This window comes from Colias croceus, chromosome 1 (assembly GCF_905220415.1).
Source record: "Colias croceus chromosome 1, ilColCroc2.1".
NCBI lineage: Eukaryota > Metazoa > Arthropoda > Insecta > Lepidoptera > Pieridae > Colias > Colias croceus.
In genome coordinates, this window is record NC_059537.1 from 13,046,158 (window position 1) to 13,052,831 (window position 6,674).

The following is a 6,674-nucleotide window of genomic DNA, read 5'->3' on the forward strand; positions in this document are numbered from 1 at the left end:
CCCTTCAATCATTATCTTTTATATTATTTACGAATATTTATATTATACTTTAGTCTCTAACTACAGTAACAGAATTTTTATAAATTGCTACGCTAAACAAACAGTCTTCTCTAGCGAAAAAACATTTTAATTAATTTTACGGAAATCACGTACTTTCTATTCCTGAGTCTAGTATGGTATTTTATTATCTGTGGTCTGAGTGTTAATTCCAAAGGTGAAGCTTGTTGTAGTGACAGATTAAATTGATTGAATCTCTGCTTTGCTGCGGTTTCATGAGCTCTCTGTGACACCTCATACGTAACAGGGGATTTAGTTTGGAATATTGCGTGAATACTGATTTGTACCTAATTCTTATTCGTGTTCGAATTTACCTTTTGAATCTGTATGAGGATATGAAAGAGTTGTAGAAGTTTTTGTAGTGGATTGTATTTCATCTGTAATTGGAAAGAAAGGAAATCTAACTCTTGAAAATATAATAGCGATGGCTATATTATACACTAATGCGCGAAATATATTATTTACTTCTTTTTAATAATAAGAGTTATGTTAATGATTCTCCTTATTTTAGTTTTATATGAGCATACTGAGGCCTGCCGCCTGACAAATGTCGACTGAAAATGATGATGATAACAGATGAAGAGCATTAAAGATTCGAAATTAATAAGACTTCGCTTTTGTAAGTGAAAAGTCTTTGTAGATTAGTAGTTTCATTAAATATATACCTCTTTGACATACATTTTATACTGAGATAGATTTACATTCAGTGCCTCGGATATAACAATTTATCTGAACTCTGAAGTACCTACTCAATGTAGAATTATTATCGTGTACCATTATAAACACGATGGGAATCAATACCTATTGATATCCCTATGTAGTACAATTTTGGCCATGTTCCAAAGCCCACAACGTTGAACATGTTACGTGTACGGGAAGACAATTTGGTATTAAACTTGAATAAATAAACCTATTTCTCTCATAATCCGTAAAAGTCATGAATTATGTATTTAAAGACGATTCATGGCATCTTTTTAAAGTACCTATGTGTGTGGATTAAAGATATGGAATAGACGCATCATGCGTGATCCTTATTTTGAAACAACAATGGGTTACTCTTGGATATAATAACTCATTTTTCAGATACTTGTAGTGTTAAATATGTAGTGGTAAATATTCCAAATAGTAATAAATGCGAAAGTAACTCTGTCTGTCTGTCTGTTACTCAATCACGCCTAAACTAAACCAATTTTCATGAAATTTGGTATGGAGATATTTTGATACCCGAGAAAGGACATAGGCTACTTTTTATCCCGGAAAAATGACGCAATCCCGGAAATTCCACGGGATCGGGAACTATGCGGGTTTTTCTTAGACGGGCGGAAACCTAGTAAATTATAATCGATTCTTCTTTTGAATGGTAACACCGATCTCCTGAAAATCAGCGCTGTGCAATATGTGCGCACATGCAATTAAGGACCACACTAATTAATGTTTTTTTTTCACAAGCGCAAACAGTATGTTCCTCTGTACAAGTTAAGATGTTTGTGCTTGTTTTTATTGAGTAGTGGTATTAAATAAATATTTTTTTCATTCAGAATAAATTGTATTTATATAAATTCTACATTGTATGAATAGGTAAATATATTATACTGTCAGAATAATCACTTTCTATATTGAGATTGACCTCAAAGCAATAGCTCCGAGAGCCTTTACTCTATACAATATACGTTACACAATATTGCTTCGTGATTCAAGCCGTGGCTCGTCTGTTTACTGAATTGACCTTTGACCTCTGAAGCTATCAATCATATCCCATCAATGAACAGTAAGACAACCATGATAATATTATAGAAGGTATTAATTTGAATTAAATGACTAACCACTGATTTTTGAATATAAAAATAAATAAAGATTAGATTTTTCAATACGTAGTTAAAATTATTTGTTGAATTAAAAAACCATTTGGAAAAGGAGTTGATGACATTTTACAGATGACATATTTAAAATTATTGTGTAGGGATAAGTTCTCACCAAGGATTGAAGCATATATTAAAATATATTAAAAAAATATATTAAAAGATTAAAGCAACTAATTCATAACTTAAATTGAATCCCTTACATACCCGTGCGTGGGCCCACAAATTGTTTCTGACCTTCGCCCTTCGGAGTCTTTTGTGTATTTTCCAATAATTACTTTGCTTCAACACATGAGATAAAATTCAATAATAATATATGTGGGCGATTAATTACAATACTCTTTCAAACAACGAAAGTAATGAAAACAATATTAATCTTCATTGACATTTCATAAGTGCAGTTACATGAATATATCGTAGAGAACAGTCTTTGTTTTCTCCCTAATGTTTATTACATTATTTGTGTTTGTATTTATTTATTTATTACATTTTATTACATTATCCTAAGACGTTTTCCTACTAATATTATAAATGCGAAAGTTTGAATGTTTTTTTTGTTGGTCTGTTCACACTCCTTCACGCAAAAACTGCTGAAATGATTTTCATGAAATTTGGTACACATATAGTTTTGATGACGAAAATCCCACGGGAAAGGGAACTATGCAGGTTTTCATTGCGCGCGCGAAGTTGCGAGCAAAAGCTAGTTAAGTAATCGTAAAATATATTATGATTGATTAATAATAACAATTGATTGTATCTTACAGATACACACTGAAAAAAGTAATATATCTTCTTGTTTGATATGAATTGAATTTTCATAGAAAAGTCAGGACACATAAAAAAAAATGCTCCGCCGTAACAGCTATTCGCTGCCGTGACCAGGATTCGAACCTGGGTTACTACGGCCACAACGTAGGGTCCTAACCACTAGACGATCACGGCTACCGGAGCGGATGCTGTATTTACCAAATTGCTCTATCCTTTTACTTTTATCTGAATTAGTTGCGGTCACTGCAAGCGCCGTTACACAATAGATCCAATTTATGTTCTTTTTGGCCAACCAACTTCATCAAGTATAACCCGACTATATAGAAATGTTCATCAGTATCTAGAACAATTTATTCAGGTAGTTGGTTATTTTAATTTTGTCGGATTAAAATGATGTTGAATGCAATTGATTTATTATCTATGAAAGGTATCCGCTCCGATAGCCGTGATCGTCTAGTGGTTAGGACCCTACGTTGTGGCCGTAGTAACCCAGGTTCGAATCCTGGTCACGGCAGCTAATAGCTATTACGGCGGAGCATATCTTTTGTATTTTTTTAAGCTATTGCATAGCTTCTATCGCGAGCCTTGAGCGCGGGGACTGAATCGAGAAATTTCGTAACGAAAAAACCTCACGCTCCCCACTCCGACGGGCTCGGAGGTGTGGCTTGAAGGCATGCTATGCAATAGCTTTACTGCGGCAGTCCCTGAGTGCCACACGTCTTTTTATTTTTGAGCAACACATTTTCCTTTCCAATCATGGTTAAAAAAATGTAGAGTCATCCTGGTATAAATTGATAGTCTCAATATAAATACTGAGAAGTTGTTTTGATTTATATTATGTATCAATCATGAAAATATATTTATTTAGAAATTAAAGAATTTTATATATATAATGAATAAATCGCGTTTAAAACCAGTTAAAATCTTTAATTTCTAAACGTATAATGCTCGCGTAAAATGAAACTCAAGAAAAATCATCATTTTGTTTATACGCCAACTTTAGAAATAAATACTTCAATATTTATTTTTAATTCATATTATTTTTCATAATCCCTCCACTTATGTCATAGCCTACGGGCTACGCCAGCAAAATAAGATAACCATTTTATTTCTTTAATGACCCTCGTTAGAATATAAAGTGAAAGATAAGAATTTGTTATATTTTTAACATCTTGGTCGTTACAGACATGTAAATATTTTCAGTTTTCATTGCATACTTAAACATTTTTTACGGTAAACCTTTGGCAGTCTGGAAGAGACCATAGCTGAGCACTTAGGTCACCTTATACACGGTATTATTCCTCTTGTATACTAGTACTTTTTTGGTGTGGTACAATTAATCCATACTTAATATAATAAATGCGAAAGTAACTCTGTCTGTCTATCTGTTACTCAATCACGCCTAAACTACTGAACCAATTTTCATGAAATTTGGTATGGAGATATTTTGATACCCGAGAAAACACATAGGCTACTTTTTATCTCGGGAAAATGACGCAATCCCGGAACGGGAACTATGCGGGTTTTTCTTTGACTGCGCGGGCGGCGAAAACCTAGTATCTATACATATAATAAATCTGTAGAAGGGTCAATTCTGTACATTGAAAATATTGAAAAAATAAATACTAGGGGGTGTTACTGGATCGATACCAAACCCAAATATGTGTTTAAAAAAAATTTTGTCTGTCTGTCTGTATGTTCAGGCCTCACGTGAAAACTAACGGTTCGATTTCGATGAAACTTGGTATAATTATACCTTATTATCCTGGGCGTAAAATAGGATACTTTTTATCCTGAAAAAATACGTAGAAAAAAATTAATCTTAATTTTTCAGTTTTATCCATAGACGTTGTTCTGTAGAACCGCGAACACACGTTGCGTATTATTATAGGCCTAGCCGTATTTGGGTCCAATAGATATTTATAAGATATCATTGTCAGAGTTACTCAAAATGGAGAAATAAACCATCCACGCGAAGACCGACATCCGCGCGGACGGAGTCGCGGGCGGAAGCTAGTTAAATAAATAAAATAAAAGTTTTTACAATTGAATCTTGTCGATGTCAAATGTCATGAACTAAGTTCAAAGATTCTCTCAATCAAAAAGAACCAATATAAAACTTGCCAAAGACAGAATTTTCATCCTGTACAAAAGCATAATCAAATCAATTAAATATTCCCTGCTTTGATACAAACGTTATTTCCGATTACATTTTTAATTAATATCTCATGAAATGTAATTTAAAACGTAATCTAAAGATTATCTGTAATGCGCACTTTATCTTGGCATTATCCGATTATGAAATTAATAATGAGGTAAGTATTAGAATGATTTTAACCATTTACAAAAGAGGCGAAGAGTGAACCGGTACCTACTAGGGAAACGCGTACCATCTTAGCTTTCCATTAGGCAGATTGTGGTCAAGCGCATCCGTATCTAGAATAAAAAAGAAGGTTTTCTTTTAGACAAATGTGAGTAAATAATACAAGTAATAAGAGTTAAATAAGTAGAGTAGTAATATTTCTATCCTATTCTAAATAAGCACAAAGAATTTACCTGGTACATATTATATGATATACTAGCTTCCGCCCACGTCTTTGTACGTGCATCCTCGTTTTCCCCGTTCCCGCAAGTATTTCGGGAAATCCTTTCTTAGCGGATGCCTACGTCCTTACATCTACCTGCATGCCAAATTTCAGCCCGATACATCCAGTGGTTTGGGCTGTGCGTTGATAGATCACTATATCAGTCACCTTTGAGTTTAATATATATAGATTTCTTATGAATTTAGAAGCATTTAATAATATAGGTATATTGTTTAACATAATTTTATGCAAAGCTAGAGTTTCATTTAAAATCGCTTCAATAGTATAATAGCTAAAGTAATGAGAATCCATACTAATATTATAAATGCGAAAGTAACTCTGTCTGTCTGTCTGTTACTCAATCACGCCTAAACTACTGAACCAATTTTCATGAAATTTGGTATGGAGATATTTTGATACCCGAGAAAGGACATAGGCTACTTTTTATCCCGGGAAAATGACGCAATCCCGGAAATCCCACGGGAATGGGAACTATGCGGGTTTTTCTTTGACTGCGCGGGCGAAGCCGCGGGCGGAAACCTAGTTATATATATTTTTAACATGTTTTAGGTAGGATATATGTAGTTGTAGGTAGATACATGAGACGGATTCAAATTAACCGTTCAAAGACAATCGCTTATAACTTCCCTTATATCCTTAGGACTTTATTATCTTTATTATCTTAAAAGCATGGAAAATATTGTTAACCATTACGAATACTTACTTATGACGTAGGTAAGTCATAAGAATTTAAGTATTCGTAATAGTTTTATTATTACTTAAATGTTAAAATATATAGAGCTACTGTTTTGTTAGGTATTTAAAAAAAATAAGCTCCGCCGTAGCAGCTATTCGCTGCCGTGACCAGGATTCGAACCTGGGTTACTACGGCCACAACGTAGGGTCCTAACCACTAGACGATCACGGCTATCGGAGCTGGTGGTAATTTTGCTTAAATAAAGTGTTAGATATCGCAAATTACTTTCACTTCTCTTGCGCTTGCGTCATTATATTAAGACAAGCTGCGATTCGCGGTTTCACCCGCATGGCTCCGCTCCTGTTGGTCTTAGCGTAATGATATATATTAGGTATATAGTTTATAGCCTTTCTCGATAAATGGGCTATTTAACACCGAAGGAATTTTGCACTTCGGACCAGTAGTTCCTGAGTTGAGCACGTTCAAACAAACAAACAAACTCTTCAGCTTAATAATATTAGTATAGATTAGTATTAGTATAGATTATTCTAGTTACTAACTTCAGATATAAGAATACGCCAAATTAAAACTAATACATGGTTAGTCTCTTTCTATATTCCAAATTTCTTCCCAATCTGTAGAGCTATTAAGGTTATCGTATTAATTCTTCATAGTAATCAATAGGTATCTTAATGTCTACGCGGACAA

General features: G+C 33.7%; 3 non-coding genes across 3 annotated transcripts; 1 reads left to right on the forward strand and 2 right to left on the reverse strand.

Annotated features, from left to right (window-relative positions):
* Positions 1 to 2,786: 2,786 nt before the first annotated feature.
* On the reverse strand, positions 2,787 to 2,858 carry Trnah-gug. Its single transcript has one exon. It is a non-coding gene; the product is annotated as a tRNA-His (tRNA).
* Positions 2,859 to 3,126: 268 nt separating this feature from the next.
* On the forward strand, positions 3,127 to 3,198 carry Trnah-gug. The gene has a single exon. It is a non-coding gene; the product is annotated as a tRNA-His (tRNA).
* A 2,927-nt stretch (positions 3,199 to 6,125) lies between these two features.
* Trnah-gug lies at positions 6,126 to 6,197 on the reverse strand. Its single transcript has one exon. It is a non-coding gene; the product is annotated as a tRNA-His (tRNA).
* Between the last annotated feature and the right edge of the window lie 477 nt (positions 6,198 to 6,674).